At 46.2% G+C, this 23,329-nt stretch overlaps 1 protein-coding gene across 2 annotated transcripts in view; it reads left to right on the forward strand.

Moving 5' to 3' along the window:
- The first annotated feature begins 5,794 nt into the window (after positions 1-5,794).
- The window catches only part of ARHGEF3 (Rho guanine nucleotide exchange factor 3), a 305,270-nt gene continuing 287,735 nt past the window's right edge, over positions 5,795-23,329 (forward strand). Inside the window, exon 1 of one of the 2 annotated variants that reach the window (XM_061128326.1) lies at positions 5,795-5,855. The gene's annotated coding sequence lies outside the window, so the exon portion shown is untranslated. Of the gene's footprint in view, positions 5,856-5,983; positions 6,096-23,329 lie in introns of those variants that run through there. The other variant, XM_061128327.1, reaches the window with a different exon arrangement.

Below are 23,329 nucleotides of genomic sequence, written 5' to 3' on the forward strand. Positions count from 1 at the left end.
AGGCGGAACTCACAGCAAAGGCCGAAGCGTGACTGGTGACAGAAGGCAAACATAAGCAGCACCTGCCCTTGGTTTATGCACTTGAAGTTTGCTGTACTTGAAGATCCTGCACACGGTTATATAACTGTGCATTCTTGACGTGATTCTTTAATCATTGTGATTAAAGTGGGGCTTTGGTTTCAGGTACCAGGAACTTAGATCTCAGTCTGCCACTTGAGGGGGGACTCTTAAGCAGGTCACTTGAGCCAATCAGGACTCAGTTTCTACATCTGGGAAATAAGTAATAGCTCAGTACCAGATGGGGCTGAGGTGAGGCTTAACTATGAGCCCAAGCAGAGTTACGGTCATAGAACCCAGTACACAGCCCCCTTGCCTTTGGGGATGTGGTCACCTGAGGCAGGTTAAGGGATGTACAGTGATAAAGTGTGATCCCCTAGATATCTCCGTTAGCCCTGGTCTGGGTAGCAGAGGGCCTCAGTGACCACAGTGGAGTCCCTGTCTCCTGGAGGACTCAGTTCTGCAGGCAGTTGGCTGGGACCAACTACAGGAAATGGCTACTTGTAAACTGCTGATAGCCCAGAAGTGAACCCCAAAGTTATTACCTGGCTCTTAGCCAACCTCTTTTTCTCTGTGTTTCTCTTCTCTGTCGCCACAGCAGAATTTGAGGATCCTCACTGGTGTGGTCCTGTCTTGGACCCTCTGTGCCAGACTTTTCCTTCTCCCTCTCGAAGTCTCCAACCAGTCAGGCCTTCCTTGACCACTGTCCACCCTCATTCAGGTCCTGACACACGCCTTCAAGAGCAGCTCCCGTGTTTATGCGCCAGACCCTCTCACTCACTAGTCCAGCTGCTCCTTGAGGGCAGGCTGTGCCCCTTGCTTATGCCTTCCATGTGGGCTGGACTTGGACTTTGCTTCTTTAACCAGCTTAAGACCCCAGCCCTACCACTGATTGGTCAGCAGGGCAAGTTACTTCATCTCCCTGGTCCTCAGTTTCCTCCTCTGTCTGATGGCGATAAAAATGCACCTGCCTATGGTGTGGTTGCCAGGATAAAGCAGATGGAGGGGATAGTCCGGATAGTCCAGTGCCTGGCACATGGCAAGTGCGCACAGCCATCATTTGTCTCAGTTGTCATCAGGGTAAGCAGTAACAGTTGCTAGTGAGTTTCAAAAGGCTTCCCAGACGAGTAAACTACATCTATTCCTGCTTTGCAAATTGGGGTGAGACCCCCATTCGCTTACCATGATCTCCAGAGCTGAGGGCCACTGGGGTGTCCTACATCCCCCTCCGAGTGGCTTGCGTTGTCTCAAGTTTGTACTCCCTGTGGGTCCTGTGTCCAGACTGTAGACTTAGGGTTGGTGATGACCTGTTGTGTATTAGAGACACCTGCTACCACCTGGGCGCGTCCCATACTCCCAGCAGGGTTTATGGCTTAGGTGTAACATCCCACCTTCAGGGCAGGGCGACATTGGATTTGAACCCAGGCATTTCCTGCTCTGAAGCACCTGTCTATCTTTCCACTCCACCTCCTGGTCTTGCTTCTCAGGTCTTCCTCAAGCCCAAATTATGAGAGCAGATGGGACTTGCTTTTAGAGAAAGAAGTCTTTTACTGTATTAGCTGCTTGCAGAACATTGCTTAGGTCTGAACACGGAGATGAACACGTTACTCCTTCACAGGTGTCACCATCTCCTGGGGGAGAAGGTTAGTGTTGCTTCATCAACTGGATTCTCCACACTTTTCAAAGAAAGTGTGTGGGAGGTGGGCATCTGAACATTGCTAAAGGCAGAAGACTTGAATATTCCTTTCAGTGATCCACTTCTAGCATTTTCTCTGTAGGAAATAACCAGAACTGTGTATCAAAGTTAGTTATGCAAAGATTTTCATCACTAAGCATTATCCCCAATGCTGAGAAGTGAGGATCAAACCAGGTACCAGTCAGGACTGCTGATAAGAAGAGGCACATTCATACCACAGACCAACAGGCAGCTCTTAACAGTCATGTAGAATATTTTATCACAAGGAAAAGGCTCACAATACGTTAAATGGAAAACAAAAAAGCACACAAAATAACAGTAGATGTTGCTGGGTATCAGTAACCTCAGATACGTATGATAACATCAGACACTTATGGCAGAAAGTGAAGAGGAACTAAAGAGCCTCTTGATAAAAGTGAAAGAGGAGAGTGACAAAGTTGGCTTAAAACTCAACATTCAAAAAACTTAAGACTATGGCATCTGGTCCCATCACTTCATGGCAAATAGATGGGGAAACAATGGAAACAGTGACTTTATATTTTTGGCTCCAAAATCACTGCAGATGGTGACTGCATCCATGAAATTAAAAGACACTTACTCCTTGGAAGAAAAGCTATTACCAACCTAGACAGCATATTAAAAAGCAGAGATGTTACTTTGCCAACAAAGGTCTGTCTAGTCAAATCTATGGTTTTTCCAGTAGTCATGTATGGATGTGAGAGTTGGACTATAAAGAAAGCTGAGCGCTGAAGAATTGATGTTTTTGAACTGTGGTGTTGGAGAAGACTCTTGAGAGTCCCTTGGAGTGCAAGGAGATCCAACCAGTCCATCCTAAAGGAAATCAGTCCTGGGTGTTCATTGGAAGAACTGATGCTGAAGCTCTAGTACTTTGGCCACCTGATGTGAAGAACTGACTCACTGTAAAAGACCCTGATGCTGGGAAAGATTGAAGGCAGGAGGAGAAGGGGATGACAGAGAATGAGAAGGTTGGATGGCGTCATTGATTTGATGGACATGAGTTTGAGCAAGCTCCGGGAGTTGGCGATGGACAGGGAACCCTGGTGTGCTGCAGTCCATGGGATCGCAAAGAGTTGGACATGACTGAGCGACTGAACTGATGACTGGTGGTGGTGATTGTGGGTGGGTTTTATCTTATTCTTAATATTTCACTCAGCATTGGTCATACGAGTGGTATTACATTATCAGTGGGTTTTAAATGTGTGATCTCACAGGATGAGTGTTAAAGGTACCTGGTGGGCACTCGATGGCCGGGTTGGTGGTCTCCATCTCGCCCTTGCCCTTGTTGTGCCTTCTCAAGAGATGGCTTTCTCCAACTGTGCTCCCTGGTGCCTCATCCCAGCCCCTCACCCCTGCTTCCCTACCTGTCACCAGTTATAGCTCTTCACTCACTCTTTCGTGTGGAGACCTGCAGTACACACCCCAGCTTTCCCACCTGATGACTTAGGTGACAGCCTTGGTCCTATTCTACCTTGTCTTGCAAAGTTAGGGGAGATAGAGCTGAATTCAAGAATGAGCCCTCATGAACTGACTGTTTCAAGGAGAAAAGGTGGCTGATCATCAGTATCTTCCGGCTTCTCCACCAGTTTTCAAACTCCATGGATAGTGACGCACATTTCCTGCTTCTTCCCTCCACAACCCCACCACAGGACTCCCTTTGGGTCCTCCCTTTGACTCTTCTTCCCCAACAGTTTCCTAATCTAAGCCCAGGAGCCAAGTCCTCTTTACCCTCCCCCTAGCAGGCCCAAACCATGAGTAGGTGGGAAGTGATGGGGTACTGTATATAAACCATTGTGGGTTTACATAGATTTGTTTCTGGTCTACATATTCCTGCAGATCTGTTCTGATCTCTGGACACCCGGAATTGAAAAACAAAGGAAACTGAGGAGTGCATCCCCAGTAATAGTCAACACACCCATTGCCTTTGCTGTGTCCAGGAGACTGACCCACTGCATCCATTCCTCACTCAGCAGCCACGGAGTCCCATCACCTCTGCCTGGGCCTTTCCACGGTCAGGGTCTCGTGAGTCACCCTGGCCACCAAGGCCCCTTTCCATGGGCTTCCAGAAGTGTGCCCGCTTCTCTCCCACCTCTGGGCTTCCGCGTCTGTCCTCTCCAGCCCTGTCGCCCCACATCCCACAGGAAGCCTTCCCGTGCTCGAGTCTGGGCCGGCACTTCCCTTGTGTGTCAATCACCACGTCCTGCCCCCTCACCTGCCCAGTGATGGCTCTGACTGTTCCCATGTCAGCCGTGAGCTCCATGGGGTCAGGGACTATGTCTGTCTGTCTTGTGACACAGTCACTGCTGAGGTTCAGAGTCTGGCATGGTCTGTGGCATGTGGCAGATGCTCCAATCATTACATGGAATCTAATGGAAATAGAAATTTTATCTCGGACAACGCCATCTGAATAGAGCACCAGGTGTCGACCTCTGGGGCGGAAGTGCCTGCCGAGCTCTGGGTTGTTGAGGGAGTGGAAGCCCTTTATTATTACCTAATAAACATGGCTGGCTGTAGTAAGTGATCTTCTACTGTGTGGAGGAGGGAGAGTAACAAAAGAGGTTTGGAAGAAAAGGTCGAGGACTAGGGATCTGGATATAGGTTTTGGCCTTGGAGATGGAGTTCTGGAGAGGGTGTGTGATCCTTACACAGGAAAGGGATAGGTCATGAAGCACTGGGTTTGGGGTCAAGGTGTAGTGGAATGAAGTTGCCCCTGTTGAAATGAAAGTTCCTTTGCTCAAGATTGGTCAGTTTCTGGCCCAGAAGGTGGGCTGTGGGCTAGGAAGAGGTCACGCAGCCCTAGGAGGCTGAGTGCCTGCAAAGGAGAGACAGGAGTTTTCAATAAAGGGAGTCTCAGCTGTGCCAGATGAAGGTCTGAATGCCTGGTGCTGGTGACGGTGTGTGGGGGTGGTGGTGCCTGGGCTGGGAGATTTACATCCCAGCGCTGCTGCCAGGGCAGGTCCCTCCTGGGAAGCCCCCAACATCCCCCTCCCCCTTGTGAGGTGGAATGAGGGGGTGGGGGTTAGAGCTCGCCCCATGGAGAGAGTGAGGAGGTCCACTCAGAACCTGATCCTCAGTTTACTGGCGGTATGGCTGCGGAGAAACAGCCCTGGAACTGGTGCTCTCTCCTCTGACCTGGGGGCTGGCTTCACTTTTCTAAGCTTCAGTTCCTGAGACGGCCCATACAAGCCCTACACCTCACAAGGCTGTAGATCAAGCACCTGAAGTCCTCGCCAGGCACATGAAAGCAGCTGATGAACTTTTTCTTTTTTTTTTTATCATGGTTTGTACTTTCATAAGAGCTCATAACTAGTGTGTAGGGATGTTTTTTTATTCCTGACTTTATGGGGTCCTGAGGACTGGAAGAATTTAATCTGTTGAATGGATGAGTACAGAAAATGCTTTTAGTATTTAGATTCTCATGTCTATTTCGGCATGAAAGACCCAGGCCACACTGCTGGCTGCTGCTCTTTCACACTCAGCATCCGCCCACAAACGTATTTTCTGAGAACCTGCTGGGCGCGCGGGGATTCGCCTTATTCTCACTCCCACAGTCGGGGAAAGTGAGGCTTGGGCAGGACCAGACAAGCCCAAGGTCAGCCTGGTAGGCGAGGCTGGGGCTCCAAGCGCTGACCCGGGCCCTCGCCCGCCCGGGTCGCTCCTGCTGCCCAGGGCTCGGGAGTCGCCACAGCCCCCTCCCGTTGGGATACAGATCCCCGGAGCCACCGATTCGGGGGCTGCGCATCCTCTTCCGGACCCAGTAAGTTATCTCCCAAATGGGTGCTGGGCATGCCCCGGGGGCCAGGCCTCCCCTTCTGCGTCCCCAGCCTTCCCTGGGACCCCGACAGGGTGCGGAGTGGGAAGTGCTGAGCAACGGCCAAGCGTGACTGAGTCCGAGTTCCCCGCCACCCGGCCTGCCGCCCGCTGGGGTCCCCGGCCCGCCTCCCGCCCACGTGGCCGGCCCGGCCTCCCCGCCCCCGGCCCCGCCCCGCCCCGCCCCGGGGAGCCGCCCCCGTAGCGGCCGCTGCCAGAGTCGTAGCCGCGGCGCGCGCCAGCCCCGCGGGTCGAGCCCGTGCTGGGAGCCGAGGTGAGTGTGGGTGGCTGGCCTGGAGCCCCGCTACTCCGCTAGACCTTCCCGGGCCGGAGACCCTGCTAGACACCCTGGGGCGGGAGGCTTTCCCGGGCTGGTTCCTCTCCACTTCACCCACCAAGCCGGAGCGAGACCCCACCTCCAAGCCGCCCTCGCTCATCCCGGTGCCCGCGGCACAGTGCGCGCTCCTGGCTCCGGGCACCCTGAACGCTCAGGGGAACCCCGGACGCGGCACAGGTAGGCAGTGCCACGACCAGCCCCGACCGGCCGCCGCTCCCCCTAGACCATGCCTTCGACCCTCTGGTAGCTCTTGGGCTAAAAGTTCCCAGACCCACTTCCGGGGAGGGAGGTGCCACCTGTCTTGGGGTGCAGCCCCTTTCCCTCCGCGGGTCTTCCCGTCGGGCGCTGTTTGTCGGGGCTCGCAGGACCCACCAGTCACTTCGTGGCGGGGAACCCGGCTTTGGGCGCGCGGGGCGGTGGCTGCGGTCTCGGGCCCACTCGGGCTCCCGTGCTTGTTGCAGCTTAAACTAAGCGGCTCGAGGATCCAAGGATAGAGGGGGAGGCGGACACCATGGGGTTAAGGCGAACTTCGGTCCCTCGTAGCCAGAGAGGGGCAAGCGTTTTCTGAGTGTGGAAGTTTCTACTGAGTCGAGTTCCCGTGGGCTTTGCCACGAGGAAGAACCGCGCTTGCAGTATCAGCGGCCTCATCAAGGGCTTATACATTGCTGAAACTGAGTGACTTGTTCCTCGAGGGTTCTCCATTTAATGCCTAAATCAGGCTTGCCTCCAGGACTGGGCAAGGATTCGAAAACTGCTAAATGGTGGTTGTCTTGGGTGAGCTAGCAGAAACTTATTTCTAAGCAGTTCATGCACTGCCCAGGTGTTACCACCTTCTACCCTGGGGTGTGGAAGAGTTTTGCTATGTCTGGGTGTCAGCTGTGTAGTCTTGTGCAAGTTACTTCACCTGCCCATGCCTCAGTTTCCTCATCTGTAGAGTGGAGATGATAATAGTAGAAACCTTTAAAGGCTGTGTAAGATTAAAGTTTTTATTGTAGTGCCTGGTACAAGGTAAGTTCTCCCTCGGCTAACTGTCCTTCTTGTTACTATTTTGACTGACATGAACAGAGCACCACCATCCCAAACTCCCCTGTGAGCTAGGTGAGCAAGCTCTCCGCACTTCCCCATTTCCTGATAAGGACCTGAATTATTTACACAGTAGCTGTGGTGTCCCCTTCCGCCTTGAAACACTTGGGCTTTGCATTAACACTTCCTATGCTTAACCAGCTTTGTGCGAAATGTTATCTCAGAATGTGAGATTAGAGATGACCTTTGTCAAGGACAGTCCTGGAAAACGGGGTCTTGGACCTTCTCTGGAGGCTCTGGGGTGTTGTGGGATGTTTCCCTCACTGGAGTGGAGCGGATAAGGTTTCATTAGGACCCCTTCAGGCCTTGGTCCCCCCTGGCAGGCTGACATCTTCTATCAGAGCTAGATGAGGTAGTGGGGGAGTCTGTTTATGGGTCTGAGGGTCTGATCTTGTCCCCTCTCATTTACTCACCTCTAACAGGTTGTCCCTTCTATCAGTGGGGTGCTCCTGGGCTGAACCAGTTTAGTTTTTTCTTGTAGCAGTGGTAACCACAGACAGACATTCTGAACCTGGGGCTCTAAGAACCTTCTGAAATACACCTGAGATGCTTGGAGCACAGGTGTGTATTTTTTCAGAGGGTTCTCTTTAGATCGTATTCTACAAAAGGCCCGCATCCTCCAAACGTGGGCCCTGAACGCCAGGTGGGAAGATGGGAGTTATGGTTCCCTATACAAGACAGGCCCAATTTTTTATGGAGTCAAGATGTCAGCATTTCCTCTGTCCCTGAGGTAGAGGTGCACACATGTTCCTTTGTGCCCTTGCTCAGAGCACACCTACCAGTGGAAAGTTCAGAGTCAAATCACCTCTGCCTTGACTTGAGAAAATCTGATAAAGAAGTCAGTGGGGAAAGAAGGCAGGTGCGGTGGATGTGTGTTTAGGGCCTGTGGTGGGGCCTTTAGGATAGGGTGCAGTTGATGAATATTTGAACTCAACTTGTCAGGAGACTTTTCAGACTTCTCTTTTGCACGTGCTTTTCCTTCTGCTGAGCACACTCTTTCATCACCTTTTCTCATGTCTGGCACTTTCATGCCATTTAGCTCAATGTTTCCTCTGTAGAAAAGTTTCCCCTGACAACTTTGTCCAGAGCAGCCCCTTCTCTGTCAGTTTCTGTCATGTTCCCCCATTTTTTAAATTTATTTTTGGTTGCACTCGGTCTTTGTTGCTGTGTGAGGACTTTGTCTAGTCGCAGAGAGAGAGAGGACTAGTCTCTAATTGCCGTGTACAAGCTTCTCGTTGCGTTGGCTTCTCTTGTTGCGGAGCACGGGCTCTGGGTGTGCAGGTTCAGAAGTTGGGGCACATGGGTTTAGTTGCTCTGCAGCATGTGGGATCTTCCCAGACTAGGGATCCCCTGCGTTGGCAGGCAGATTTGTATCCTCTGCACCACCAGAGAAGTCCCGTATTTCCCCATTGTATTTTACTCTTGGAGCTTGCCTCAAATGGTTTTCCTCATGGATCTGCTCATGGGTTTATTGTCTTCGTCCACCCAGAAGAACATAAAATCCTGTTGCCCTTGTCCCTGCTCCACTCTGGCCCCTGGCACACAGTAAGTGCTCACTAAATGTCCGTGAGGGACAGCGTGCATTGGGTATCCACTGAGGGAGGCTCGTGGAGGCTGGAGAGGTTTAGGAATAGTGAAATGCGAAGGAACTGGCCCATAGGAATGTCAGTCTACAGCGTGACCTTTGAGGTCACACAGTTCAGCCTGCAGTTTAAACCACCTCCACAGCACCTCCTCCTAGTTACTGCTTAACCCAAGCTTGGATCCTCCGATGAAGGGAACTCGTTGCCTCCTGAGAGAGCCTATTCCTGGCAGAGAAAGATATGGGATGCAGAGAACAGGATGTCGTCCCCGTACCCCCTCTGATGATGAGGAGAGGTGCGTGCTACTGCTCCAGTTTTTCTGGTCCATGTTGCATCCTGATCCTTTCATCCACCACCCATCCATCCCAGTGAGCTGCCTCTATTTCTCTGCCATCACCAAAGTTCCTGAGCCCCTGACCAGAGCTCAGTGTTCTCCTGAGTCAAAAGTCGTTGGAGGGAGCCTGAGGCAAGGAGGCACCAAAGAAAACTGCAATTGTTTAGAACCGTTCGAGGCCAAGCTCTCTATCGTCCGGGCTCCTGTAACTCACTGGGCAGCAGGGGTGAGTGGCCATGAGGAATGGGGCTCTGTTTCTTTCATTCTTTTTGTTCTTTTTTGAGATTTGTCAAGTTAATTCCTTAATCAGTTTATTAATTATAGTCCTAGCTATATTTTTAGAAGGTTAATCCTTGGACCCATTACCTTAATGGTTTGTAAGGATATTGCCTGATTCGTGGCACCTCGCACAAACAGGTTGAAACTTGAATGAAAGCAAAATGTTTATGTATATGATGCTAATTTATTGAGTCAGTTCCAGTTTCTGTGGGAGGTCACCAGTGTGATGAGTGGAGCGGGGTCCACTGTGGAGAGTTTTGAAGCAAAACCTTGCTTTTTTCCCCCATGTACCTTAGCCACTTAGCTCAGCTAATTTTCTTCACTTATTCAAGAATCACTTACAGAGGGAGTGCCCTGGCACTGGTCACACAGCCGCCAAGGAAACCAACGGCGCTCCTTCCTTCAGAGTTCACATCGCAGGGGTGAAGATGGGTAATAGACAACTGGACCCATAGTAAGATGCCAAGGGGAGTGGTCAGTGTGATGAAGGAGATGAAACTGGGTAAGGGGATTCAGAGTAGCTGGGATGGAGGCCGGTTTGGTTTAAGTTAGGGAACTTCTCTCTGAGGAAGCAGTATTTGAGGGGAAACCCATTTGAAAGAGGGAGCAGCCATGTGGGTGCCTTGGGGAAGACCACTGTTTACATATGGATATGGTCTGTCTCCCTGGGGAAAGGAGAGAGGAAATGAGGTGATACGGGCAGAACCTCCCCCAGCCTCTCTCCAGATCTTAGCAGGTGGCTGGAGTAAGATCTCAGCCTTGTGTGTGCTCCTGGTTGACCAGGAGGCTGGTGTCTTTCCTTTCCAGAGAGTGGGACCTAGGGCAGTGATGTTCCTGAATCTGCTGCCTGGGCAATGAGCATGAGCCTCGGGGGCTTGATGCGGGATTCTCATTGGTTATAGCTGTGTGTGTGTGTGTTGGAATGTACCGTGGGAAAGGAACTAACGTAGCAGCCTTCAGTAAATGCCAGTTAATCTTCCCTGAATATCTGTTCAGTGACATGAAGAGAGACAGGTGTTTTAAGTATCTTAGGCCTCTCTTGGGTGCACATCCCTGTGGAATGTCAGCTCTGGGAGGCAGAGCGAGTGTTCAGCCCCTGGCTCAGTGAGGGCTTGTGGGGACATTGGGCGGGTGCCCCAGGGTCTCTGGTGGCCATGGAGGAACAAGGCTACAGTAGGTGATCACTTTCATGTCCCAGGTGTCTCCTGGCTTTTCCAAGGTGAAGCACAGGTTTTCAGGGCAGAACTGGACATGGGGCCCAAGTCAAAACAGAAACACTCAGAAAGAGAGGCTGGGGCCCCTGGCCAGAGTTGGAGGACAGAGGAGGCAGCTTGGTGTCTCGCCTGGCTCAGCCAGCTAAAGAGCAAGCTAGTTAGTTAACCAGTCCAACTTGGCTCCTTATCCCAACACCCCACCTCCACTTCCAGCCAGCATATAGTAACTTTATGGGTCTGAATTTGCTGGTAGAACCCCAGCCTCTGAATTCAACTCCAGTTCTGAGCTCCATAATATTTTCCTGGAAACTGGAGCAGAGTACTGACCTGGCTTTGAAGCAGATTGAAATGTCTGGAGGTTGTAGAGATGGCAGTTGGGGTCTTGTGTTCCAGTCTCTGCTGCAGTGTTAACCGAGGGAGTGACCTTGGACAAGGTGCTTAATCTCTCCAAGCCTGTTGCAGTGAACCAGTGAAGTTGCTCAGTCGTGTCTGACTCTTTGCAATCTCATGGACTGTAGCCTTCCAGGCTCCTCCATCCATGGAATTTAGCCTACCAGGCTACTCCATCCATGGAATATTCCAGGCAAGAGTACTGGAGTGGGTTGCCATTTCCTTCTCCAGGGAATCTTCCGAACCCAGGGATTGAAGCCAGGTCTCTCACACTGCAGGCAGACGCTTTACCATCTGAGCCACCAAGGAAGCCCCCAGACCTGTTTGCCCATCTGTAAAGGGAGGTAGTGCTTGTCTGTACCTCAGAGTTTTGCTCTGAGGATTAATTGAAAAGATATTTGCAAAGTGTTTTCCCTGTTCACAGCCTGCATGTGGCCGGGCTTGCTGGGGTCATCATCTGGTACTTAGGATTGACCCAGGTCACTCCATCACTTCTTTGTGCTCCTATCGAAAAGGTGTGCTCAGACACACTGGAAGTTCTTCATTCAGATTTGGGGACTTCAGTGGTGTGGATGTTGTTCTTTTTGGAGACCATCTTATTAGACAAATCTGGATAATGGAGTTGGCGATTGGTTTATGGTGAGACAGAGGCCAAGCTGAACTGCTGCCAAGACCTCTTGCCCAACTATAGCCCCCCGTTCTCTCCCAGCGGTACCCTACGTCGTCATGGCCGTCACTCCCTGAGGGGCATATGACACCTTTGGAACTTGGCTGCTTCAGCTCACGGTTCTGATTCACCTTCACCCCAGGTCCTCACTGGTTCCTGTAAAAGAATGAACCTGACATCCTCCAAACACCCCAGAAGCTTTTCCACTTTCAAATCTTTGCTCCTGCTATTCCCACTACTTGGGATGCTCTTTTGCTCTTGTCCACTTTCACAGCTTCCCTCACTACCCAACTCCAGTGGCCTCTTCCTTTTTCTTCTGTTTTGGCCGGAAAAAGAAATTATCTTTTGCATGCGTTGCCCTGATTATTTCTTAATACACAGAAAAGCAAGCAAATCAGAAATTGTAGAGTAAATAACGAAGTTCCACCTCCCTCATCCCAGGCTTACATCCAGAAAGGAGGTTTATGATCATCTGGGTGTGTATTTGTCTTACAACCTTACATAACAAGTTTGTGTACCTGTGTATATTTTTTTAAAAGGCTAACATAATCACTTATTTTGTATGTATTCTTCTCCAGCCTTTCCCGCCCCCCTCCCCCCCCCATTTAACCGTATGTCCAAGAGCACCTTCTCTGTCCATATGCTCTCTTGTTTTTACCTGCCCTGGCTCTCACCTTCCCCTGGAAGAGTGTACAAATTTGTGTGGAAATGGATTTTCACTTCTCTTAGGTATGTACCGAGCAGTGGAATTGCAGGTCGTATGGTGACTCAGTGATTAACATTTTGAGGAACTGCCAAATGTTTGCCTTGTGGCTGTTCCATTCTGCAGTCCCACCAGCAGTGTGTGAAGGCTCCAAATACTCCACATCCTCACCGATGCTTACCACTGTCCATCTTCTTGATCATTGCTGTTCTAGTCCAGGTGAAGTGATCTCATTGTGGTTTTGATTTTCATTTTCCTAATGGTTAGGGATGTTAAATATGTTTTTTAACTTTATTTTTTAGAGCAGTTTTGGGTTTATAGTAAAATTGAGAGGAGAGTACAGAGATTTTCCCCTTTCTCCCTGCTCCCACACATGCCTACCCCCCACCATTATTAGCATGGCTCACCGGAATGCTACATTCATCACCAAGGATGAACTTGCAGGGGCACTTCATGGACATCTAAATTCTATAGTTTCCCTAAGTGCTCATCGCTCTTGGTGTTCTACTTTCAGTGGATTTGGGTAAGTGTACAATGACATATATCCATCTTAACAATGCCATACAGAATATTTCACTACTGAAAAACCCTCTGTGCTCTACCTGTTCATACCTTCCTCCACCCCCGCCGTATTCAATGGTCTTTTTGTTGTCTCCACGGTTTTGCCTTTTCTAGAATGTCACACTGTTGGAATCATACACTGTGTGTCCTTCTCATTTTGGCTTCTTTCACTTAGTAATATGAATTTAAGATTTCCCATGTCTTTTCATGAGTTGATAGCGCATTTTTAGCGCTGAATGACATTATCTGGGTGTATCCCAGTTTATTTTTCCCTTTACCTACTGAAGGCCATCTTGGTTGCTTCCAAGTACTGAAAATTATGAATAAAGCCTCTGTAAACATCTGTGTGCAGGTTTTTGTGTGGACATAAGCTTTCAGCTCTTTTGGGTAAACACCAGGGAGTGGATCACATGATAAGAGTGTCCTTAGTTGTTGTGGGTGTTTTTGGCTGTGCTGGGTCTTTATTGCTACATGCGGTCTTTCTCTATTTGCTGTGAGCAGGGGCCGCTCCTCGCTGCGGTGCATGGGCTTCCCATTGCAGTGGTTTCTCTTGTTGTGAGCATGGGTTCTCGGCACGTGGCCTTCGGTTGTCCGGCTTCAGTAGGTGTGGCTGGCGTGCACAAGGGCAAGAGCTCAGAAGTTGTGGTGCATGGGGTTAGTTCTGCAGCTTGTGGGATCTTCCCAGACCAGGCATCGATCCCACGTCCCCTGCACTGGCAGGTAGATTCTTGACCCCCACATCACCAGGGAAGCCCCAGCGTGTTTAGTTTTTTGAGAAACCTTCAAACTGCCTTCCAAAGTGGCTATACCGTTTTGCATCCCCAGCAGCAGCATACGAGAGAGGGCCTGTTGCTCCACCTGCTAGTCAGCATTTAGTACTGTTAGTATTTTGGATTTTAGCCTTTGCCGTAGGTATGTAATGGTGTCCTCCTTGCTGTTTTATGTTTCCCTGTTGTCATATGATGATATGTAGCATCTTTTCCTGTGCTTACTTGCCATGTGTATATCTTCTTTGTTGAGGTGTCTTTTAAGGTCTTTGGGCCATTTTTCATTCAGATGGTTTCTTATTATTCAGTTTTAAGAGTTCTTGGTATATTTTGTGTAACAGTCCTTTACCACTTGTGTCTTTCACGAATACTTTCTCCCACTCTGTGGCTTATCTTCTTTTACTCTTGGTATTATCTACTGCAGAGGAGAAATTTTTTTAAATTTTATGAAGTCCAGTTTATTATTTCATTCATGAATTGTGTTATTGGTGTTAGATCTAAAAAGTCATCACCATTACAAGGTATTCTCGGCTTTCTGCTGTTTTATTTTTTGGGAGTTTCAGACATTTGCATTTTACAAGGTCTGTGATGTATCTTGAGTTAATTTTTGTGAAGGATGTGATGTCTATGTCTAGATTTTCTTTTTTTTGTGTGTGTGTGTGGATGTTCAGGTGTTCTCAGCACCATTTGTGGAAAAGATGGTCTTTGCCCCACTGTATTGCCTTTGTTCTTTGTCAAAGATCAGTAGACTGTATTTATGGGGGTCTAGTTCTCTGCTCTCTGTTCTGTTCCATTGATTTTTTTTTTTTTTTTTTTTTTGTCTCGTCTTGCCAGTACTGTGCTGTTTTGATTACTGGAGCTTTATAGTAAACCCTGTCTTGTAGTGTCAGCCCTCCAACTTTGTTGTCCCTCAGTATTGTGTTGATTGACTATCTTTTAATGTGTTTATCAGCCATTTGTATATTGTCTTTGGAGAAATGTCTGTTCAGATCTTTTGCTTATTTAAAAAACTGGATTGTGTTTTTACTATTGAGTTATAAGGTTCCTTATATATTTTAGATTCAGTCCCTTATCAGATAGATACATAATTTTTCAGTATTTCTGCCATTCTTTGGGTTGGTCTTTTCACTTTTTTGATGGTGTCCTTTGAAGCCCAAGGTTTTAATTTAGGTGAAGCCAACTTACCTATTTTTCTTGTGTTGCTTCTGCTTTTGGTGTCTTAACTAAGAAACCTTTACCTAATCTAAGATCATAAAGACTTATGGCTAAATGTTCTTCTAAGGATTTTACAGTTGTAGCTCTTTTATTTAGGTCTTTGATCCATTTTGGGTTAATTTTTGTGTGTGGTGTGAGGTAGACCAGTACAGCTTCATTCTTTTGCATGTGGATGCCCTGTTGACCCTGCGCCGTCTATTGAAAAGACTGTTCTTCTATTGAATTGTTTTGACATCCTTGTCAGAAATCAGTCACAAATGTGTTTATTTTTGCATTCTCAGTTCTATTCTATTGATCTATATGTCTGTCCTTATGATACTACCATTGTCAGTTCTGTCTTGATTATTATACCCTTGTAGTAAGTTTTGAAATCAACAATTATGAATTCTTTCAACTTTTGTTCTTTTCTGTGATTGTTTTGGCTCTTTTGGGTCCCCATATGAATTTTAAGATCAACTTAAAATTTAAGATCAGCTGTCAATTTCTGCAAAAAAGACAGCTAAGTATTTGACAAGGGTTGTACTGAGTCTGTAGTCAGTGGGAAGTTTGACAGTCTCATCAATACTAAGTCCAGTCCTGAAATACTTTTCCTGGGTGCATCACTCACCTCCACCGGTCGTTGTCTTATGGGGACACACTCCGAGGCCCACCCTTCAGGCTGCACAGACAAAAATCCAGGAACATCAGCATCTTTTTTCATTGTTGGAGAAAGTGACACCATATAGTGTAGTGTTTGAGGCTGAAGGCCTTGGATGAGACATTTAACCCCCGATTTTGTGGAATGGGGGTGCACCTGGCACTGACCAAGCATGCGACCGACCGGCTCCCTTTACTCTGAGGCTGTGATGAAGATCCCTAAGGATACTCCCCAATTCCCCCGCCTCCATGCCTTGAGAAATGCGGTGAGAACTAAGGACCCCACACCCTGGAGGTACCAGGGAATGGTGGAAGGCATTGGAGTAAGGCTGCACTTTAACTTGTTTTTTCTACTAGGCAAATAGATTGCATTTAACGGGAGGGCTTTTGCTGCTAAAGCAATTGCCCCCCCCCCCCATCATAGTTTGAAGAATGGAATAAAAATAAGAACGGAATACTATCACATATTAAAAGATTAGTTTACACCCCTACACGCACTTATATGTTCCAGATGTAATGCCTTGGCACAAGCCCAAGGTTGTATTCTCACAGAAGAAGAAATAAGAAGCACAGCACCTACATGTGCATCTGTAGGAACCTGGTTTTCTGAATTTAAAGAACAACCTGGGGACTCCATTGGAAACTGCAGATCCACTCACACCTCAGCTTACTCTCAGCTGGGACAAGGAGCTCCATTTTAAACAAAACAGTGCTAATGCATGTGTGTGTGTATTTGTGTTTGTCTGTGGTGGGGGATTGGAGTTGTTTATCACTGTTGTTACAAAAAAGTTGGGGCTGAGTTTTTCATTTTTGGAGGGGAAAAACTTACATGCAATAGAAATTATTTTGAGATCTTCAAAATCTAAGCTCCTTTGGTGTAACAGATTCCCTTTACCTAAGCTATAAGAACAGTTGATAGGGATTGCATTTCCATTCTTAAGTGAGGAGTGTGTGTGCCTGCAAGTGTGGCCGGAAAGTTAGGGGAAAAACACAGTGACATAACCCAGCCCCCAAACAAGGAAGCACATTACAGAGCTGAGGTTCCAGCCTCGGAAGGTACAGCTTAACTGACCTTATGTAACCTCTCTTTATGACACATCTCCCGGGGCGGGGGGGCGGTGGTGGGGTGGGGGAGAGAACTGTGTCTCTCCAGCATGGCTTTAATTTTACAAAAGCCCTGTGCAGCCTTGCAAACTCAAGTGGTTTTCTTAGCAAATCACATTTCATGTGTTCTGGGCTGGGCAGGGCCTCACTAATCCTTGGCCAGCATTGTGAGTCAGAAAATATTTAAATGACCGCCTGAGTCCTTTGAGGAGAGAGAGTTGGCAAGTTAACTTAGGGAGCTGGAGTGACTCTTAAGCAGCATTGCAGGAAACAGGGGTAAAATTGACACCAATGTTAGCAGCTTTCTTTTACTATGCTAGTAAAGAAAGGCGTATTACCTCTTAGGGTGAGATAATAATGACAATGCTACCAAATTTTATTGAGCACTTACTATATGGAGGAAGCTGGCTTTTCACACTTGTTTTTCACTGTGACCCATTGTAAGACAAAAATCTAAACAGTCTGTGTGTGTAACCTGGTCTGTGTGTGTGTGTGTGTGTGTGTGTGTATGCACACATATCTAAAACAAATTTGGTAACACAGTACTCACCCTCTGTATGTCTAGTGTCCTCTGATAATTCCCACATTAATGAATTTATGCTATTTTTTAACAAATGATGGTTGTGAGACCCACTAAATTTATTTCACTAATAGGTCAGAAACTTACTATTTGAAAAACACTGCTACACAATTTACTTTGTGTTTTATATGTGCTATCACATTTAATTCTTACAGCAGACTCATGGAGGGGGTATTATTTACCCCCATTTTATATATAGAAAAATTGAGATACACAGAGGTAGCTTGCCCAGGGTCACCCTGTGAATGATAGTGGAGCTGGACTTGAACCCAGAAAGATCTGGTACTGTTATCAGTTCAAAGGAATATGGTGTAACTTAGTATCCTAATGAATTGTTATACACTGAAAAAAATAGCCATAGAAAGGATACAAAATTATTACCACTAGTATGAGGTATAGTTGCATTTAAAATTAATGTAAATACTTTGATGAGTTTGATCAATATATAGACAGATGTTATTCTTCCTAGATTTGCTGTATTTTGTGGGGGTTTTTTGTTTACATTTTAAATCATGTAATGACTTGACATTTTATGAAAGTATTGGTTGTAAGAGATGATTTCTGATAGGAATTTAGTTATTTTAGGAGTGCATTAGGGTTCTCCAGAGAAACAAAGTCCGTAGTATACAAAAGGCTGTAGAATATTATCATCAGTTCAGTTCAGTCTCTCAGTCATGTCTGACTCTTTGTGACTCCATGGAATGCAACACGCCAGGCCTCCCTGTCCATCACCAACTCCAAGAATTTGCTCAAACACATGTCCGTTGAGTTGGTGATGCCATCCAACCACCTCATCCTCTGTCGTCCCCTTCTCCTTCCACCTTCAGTCTTTCCCAGCATCGGGATCTTTTCTTTTTTTTAAATTAATTAATTAATTAATTTTTTCAGTGGGTTTTGTCATACATTGACATGAATCAGCAATAGATTTACACGTGTTCCCCATCCCGATCCCCCCTCCCACCTCCCTCTCCACCCGATTCCTCTGGGTCTTCCCAGTGCACCAGGCCCGAGCACTTGTCTCATGCATCCCACCTGGGCTGGTGATCTGTTTCACTATAGATAATATACATGCTGTTCTTTCGCAACATCCCACCCTCACCTTCTCCCACAGAGTTCAAAAGTCTGTTCTGTACTTCTGTGTCTCTTTTTCTGTTTTGCATAAAGGGTTGTCGTTACCATCTTTCTAAATTCCATATATATGTGTTAGTATGCTGTAATGTTCTTTATCTTTCTGGCTTACTTCACTCTGTATAACGGGCTCCAGTTTCATCCATCTCATTAGGACTGGTTCAAATGAATTCTTTTTAACGGCTGAGTAATATTCCATGGTGTATATGTACCACAGCTTCCTTATCCATTCATCTGCTGATGGGCATCTAGGTTGCTTCCATGTCCTGGCTATTATAAACAGTGCTGCGATGAACATTGGGGTGCACGTGTCTCTTTCAGATCTGGTTTCCTCAGTGTGTATGCCCAGAAGTGGGCTTGCTGGGTCATATGGCAGTTCTATTTCCAGTTTTTTAAGAAATCTCCACACTGTTTTCCATAGCGGCTGTACTAGTTTGCATTCCCACCAAGGGGTCTTTTCAAATGAGTCAGTTCTTCACATCAGGTGGCCAAAATATTGGAGTTTCAGCTTCAACATCAGTCCTTCCAGTGAATATTCAGGAGTGATATCCTTTAGGATGGACTGGTTTGATCTCCTTGCAGTCCAAGGGACTCTTCAAGAGTCTTCTCCAACACCACAGTTCAAAAGCATCAATTCTTCAGCGCTCAGCTTTCTCTATAGTCCAACTCTCACATCCATGCATGACTACTGGAAAAACCATAGCCTTGACTAGATGGACATTTGTTGGCAAAGTAATGTCTCTGCTTTTTAATATACTGTCTAGGTTGGTCATAACTTTTCTTCCAAGGAGTAAGCATCTTTTAATTTCATGGCTGCAGTCACCGTCTGCAGTGATTTTGGAGCCCCCCAAAATGAAATCTGCCACTATTTCTACTGTTTCCTCATCTGTTTGCCATGAAGTGGTAGGACTGGAAGCCATGATACTAGTTTTTTCAATGTTGAGCTTTAAGCCAACTTTTTGACTCTCTTTCATTTTCATCAAGAGGCTCTTTAGTTCTTCACTTTCTGCCAGAAGGGTGGTGTCATCTGCATATCTGAGGTTACAGATATTTCTCTCAGCAATCTTGACTCCAGCTTGTGCTTCATCCAGCCCAGCATTTCTCATGATGTACTCTGCATAGAAGTTAAATAAGCAGGGTGACAATATACAGCCTTGACGTACTCCTTGTCCTATTTGGAACCAGTCTATTGTTCCATGTCCAGTTCTAACTGTTGCTTCCTGACCTGCATATAGGTTTCTCAGGAGGCAGGTCAGGTGATCTGGTATTCCCATCTCTTTCAGAATTTTCCAGTTTGTGGTGATTCACATAGTCAGAGGCTTTGGCATAGTCAATAAAGCAAAAGTAGATGTTTTTCTGGAACTCTCTTGCTTTTTCGAAGATCCAGCAGATGTTGGTAATTTGATGTCTGGTTCTTTTGCCTTTTCTAAAACCAGCTTGAACATCTGGAAGTTAACAGTTCACATATTGTTGAAGCCTGGCTTTGAGAATTTTGGGCATTACTTTACTAGTATGTGAGATGAGTGCAATTGTGTGGTAGTTTGAGCGTTCTTTGGCATTGCCTTTCTTTGGGAGTGGAATGAAAACTGACCTTTTCCAGTCCTGTGGCCACTGCTGCATTTTCCAAATTTGCTGGCATATTGAGTGCAGCACTTTCACGGCATCTTCTTTTAGGATTTGAAATAGCTCAACTGGAATTCCATCACCTCCACTAGCTTTATTCATAGTGATGCTTCCTAAGGCCCACTTGACTTCACATTCCAGGATGTCTGGCTCTAGGTGAGTGATCACACCATTGTGATTATCTGGGTCGTGATCTTTTTTGTATAATCCTGTGTATTCTTGCCACCTCTTCTTAATCTCTTCTGCTTCTGTTAGGTTCCTACTATTTCTGTCCTCTTTATTGAGCCCATCTTTGCATGAAATGTTCCCTTGGTATCTCTAATTTTCTTGAAGAGATCTTTAGTCTTTCCCATTCTATTGTTTTCCTCTATTTCTTTGCAGTGATCACTGAGGAAGGCTTTCTTATCTCTCCTTGCTCTTCTCCAGAACTCTGCATTCAAAAGGGTATATCTTTCTTTTTCTTTTTTGCTTTTCACTTCTCTTCTTTTCACAGCTACTTGTAAGGCCTCCTCAGACAGCCATTTTGCTTTTGTAATGCTGAAGAAGCTGAAGTTGAACGGTTCTATGAAGACCTACAAGATCTTTTAGAACTAACACCCGAAAAAGATGTCCTTTTCATTATAGGGGACTGGAAAGCAAAAGTAGGAAGTCAAGAAACACCTGGAGTAACAGACAAATTCGGCTTTGGAGTAGAGAATGAAGCAGGACAAAGGCTAATAGAGTTTTGCCAAGAGAACGCACTGATCACAGCAGACATCCTCTTCCAACAACACAAGAGAAGACTCTACACATGTACATCAGCAAACAGTCAACACCGAAATCAGATTGATTATATTCTTTGCAGCCAAAGGTGGAGAAGCTCCATACAGTCAACAAAAATAAGACTAGGAGCTGACTGTGGCTCAGATCGTGAACTCCTTTTGCCAAATTCAAACTTAAATTGAAGAAAGTAGGGAAAACCACTAGACCAAGTATGACCTAAATCAAATCCCTTATGATTATACAGTGGAAGTGAGAAATAGATTTAAGGGACTAGATCTGATGGACAGAGTGCCTGATGAACTATGGACAGAGGTGTGTGACATTGTACAGGAGACAGGGATCAAGACCATATCCAAGAAAAAAAAGAATATATATGTATCAGTGTATAATGTATCAGTGTATAATGATGTGTTATGCATAATATACATATTATACAATATTATAGAATGTTTTATATATTTTATATATATATACACACACACACATACACATACCACGTATATTGGGATAGTAAGCAAGAGAACAAGAGAAGGAGAGAGAGATTTATTTTGAATAATTGGTGATTCCTGTATGTGATCGTCGAGGCTTGGCAAGTTAAAAATAAGCAGAGTAGGCTAGCAAGCTGGAGACTCAGGGAAGAGTTGCAGTTTGAATCCAAGAGCCCTCTGCTGGCACAGTGCCTTCCTGCTCGTGGAGATCAGTCTTTGTTCCGTTAAGGCCCTCGACTGTTTGGATGAGGCCCACCCATATTATATACCCAGCTTGTTTTACTCTAACTCTACTGGTTTAAATGTAAATTTTATCTAAAGAAAATTCCTGTACCGTCACAGGAACATCTTGAGTAATGTTTGATGAACTATCTGAGCCTTAGGGTCTAGCCAAATTGATATTTAATACGAAGAATCACAGAGGTTAAGATACTGTTTGAAGTTGTTCAGAAGAAAGGAATAAGGCAATGGGAAGGAGAAGTGTGGTACTGTTAGAACTGGGAGGACATTTCAGAAAGAACTCCGTCTGCCATGACTGACTGACTGCAAGATAAGGCCATCCCTCTGCAGTTACAGAGCGACAGACAGCATGCATTGGCAGATGGGGTGGGGGTGGGCATGGCTCCGATTTTCTGCCTTTGGGTTGAATGGATTTTTCTGGCATTTCGTTTTTAGATCAGAGGCCTGAGAATTCATGGCCCTCACTGAGCAGGGCCGTTCGTCTGCAGCTACTGGGTGCTTGTTCAGTAGTTTTATCTCAACTGCTTTATGTGCTAATGCGGCATTTTTGTTTTAGCCTAAACTTGGGAGACTGCTCCTGTCTCCTGAGCCACCGGCTGTGACACAGCTGTGGTGACCTGTGGGTCACTGGCCACAGGAACTGCTGGTGCCCAGGGCTGTCTTCGGGGGAGCTCAGGCTGCATGTGTAAACGTGGCATCCCAGACAACATTATTATAGTTTTAATTGTATCTTTTTTTTAAATTGAGATATGTCACATACCATAAAATCAATCCACATTAAAATATATAATTTAGTAGTAGTTTTTAATATATTTGCAAGGTTGTGCTGTCATTGCAACTGTCTGATTCCAGAATATTTTCATCATCGCAAAGTACATTAATTTTGAAAGTAAACATTCAAGAACACTATCCCATGATGAGGTCTGTCCCATCAGTACAGAAACATGCATGCTGTTATTTTTTCCAATTTAAAGAAAGAAAGAAAACAACCCACGCACTTCTTTCCTTCAGTCAGACTCCCATTTCTTTTCACTTGAGAGCAGAATTTCTTGAAAGAATTGTCTGCACTTGCTGACTCCCAATTATTTTTCCCCCCTGCGCTTTCTGACTATTTTTTAATAAAAAAAAGTGATAAACTATACATAATGTAAAATTTACCATCCTAAGTGTCCAATTTAGTTAAGTACGTTCACACGGTTGTGCTGCAGTTTCCAGAATTTTTCATCTTGCAGAACTAAAACCCGATATTCATTAAATGACTGTTCTCCCTTTCTCCCTCTCCCCAGACCCTGGTAGCCACCATTCTGTTTTCCATCTCTATGAATTCACTACTCTAGATGTGCCCTACAAGTAGAATCAATATGTGTATTTATTTGTGAGGTGGTATTTGTCTTTTTTGGTGACTGGCTTCTTTGATTTAGTTTAATGTCTTCAGTTTACATCCAAGTTATAGCATGTGTCAAAATGTGCTTTTTTTTTTTCTAAGGCTGAATAATATTCCATTGTATGTAAAAGATCACATTTTGATTATCCATTCATCTGTTGTGGAGGCATTTGGTTTGCTTCCACTTTGGCAACTGGATAATGTTGCCATCCCAACTCTCTATCTCTTTTTTCTTTCTTTTTAAAAAATATTTTGGCTGTGCTGCACAGTGTGTGAGATGTTATTAGTTCCCCCAACCAGGGATCGAACCTGGGCCCCCTGCATTGGCAGCGAGGCGTCTTAACCACTGGACCACCAAGGAAGTCCCACAATAGTCTTTTGAGCCCATTATTCCTCATGAACATCTCTTGCCCAGGTCTGAAGTGACTGCTCTGTTCTTCATCCCAGTGGCCCATTCTCTAGTCCCATCCTGCTTGGCTACCAGCAGTGTTTGACAGTTGGTCATTTTCTCTTCCTTGAAGCTCTTTCATTACCTCACTTCCAGGACACTGGTCTTCTTCCCACATCTCAGTTAAGGGCAGTTCTATCACTGATCGTCACCCTTGCTGCTACCACCCTTGTCCAAGCCCGTCTTCAGCATAACTCGTCTGCTCACTTCCTTCACTTCACT

This window comes from Dama dama, chromosome 24 (genome assembly GCF_033118175.1).
Source record: "Dama dama isolate Ldn47 chromosome 24, ASM3311817v1, whole genome shotgun sequence".
In the NCBI taxonomy this organism is placed as follows: domain Eukaryota; kingdom Metazoa; phylum Chordata; class Mammalia; order Artiodactyla; family Cervidae; genus Dama; species Dama dama.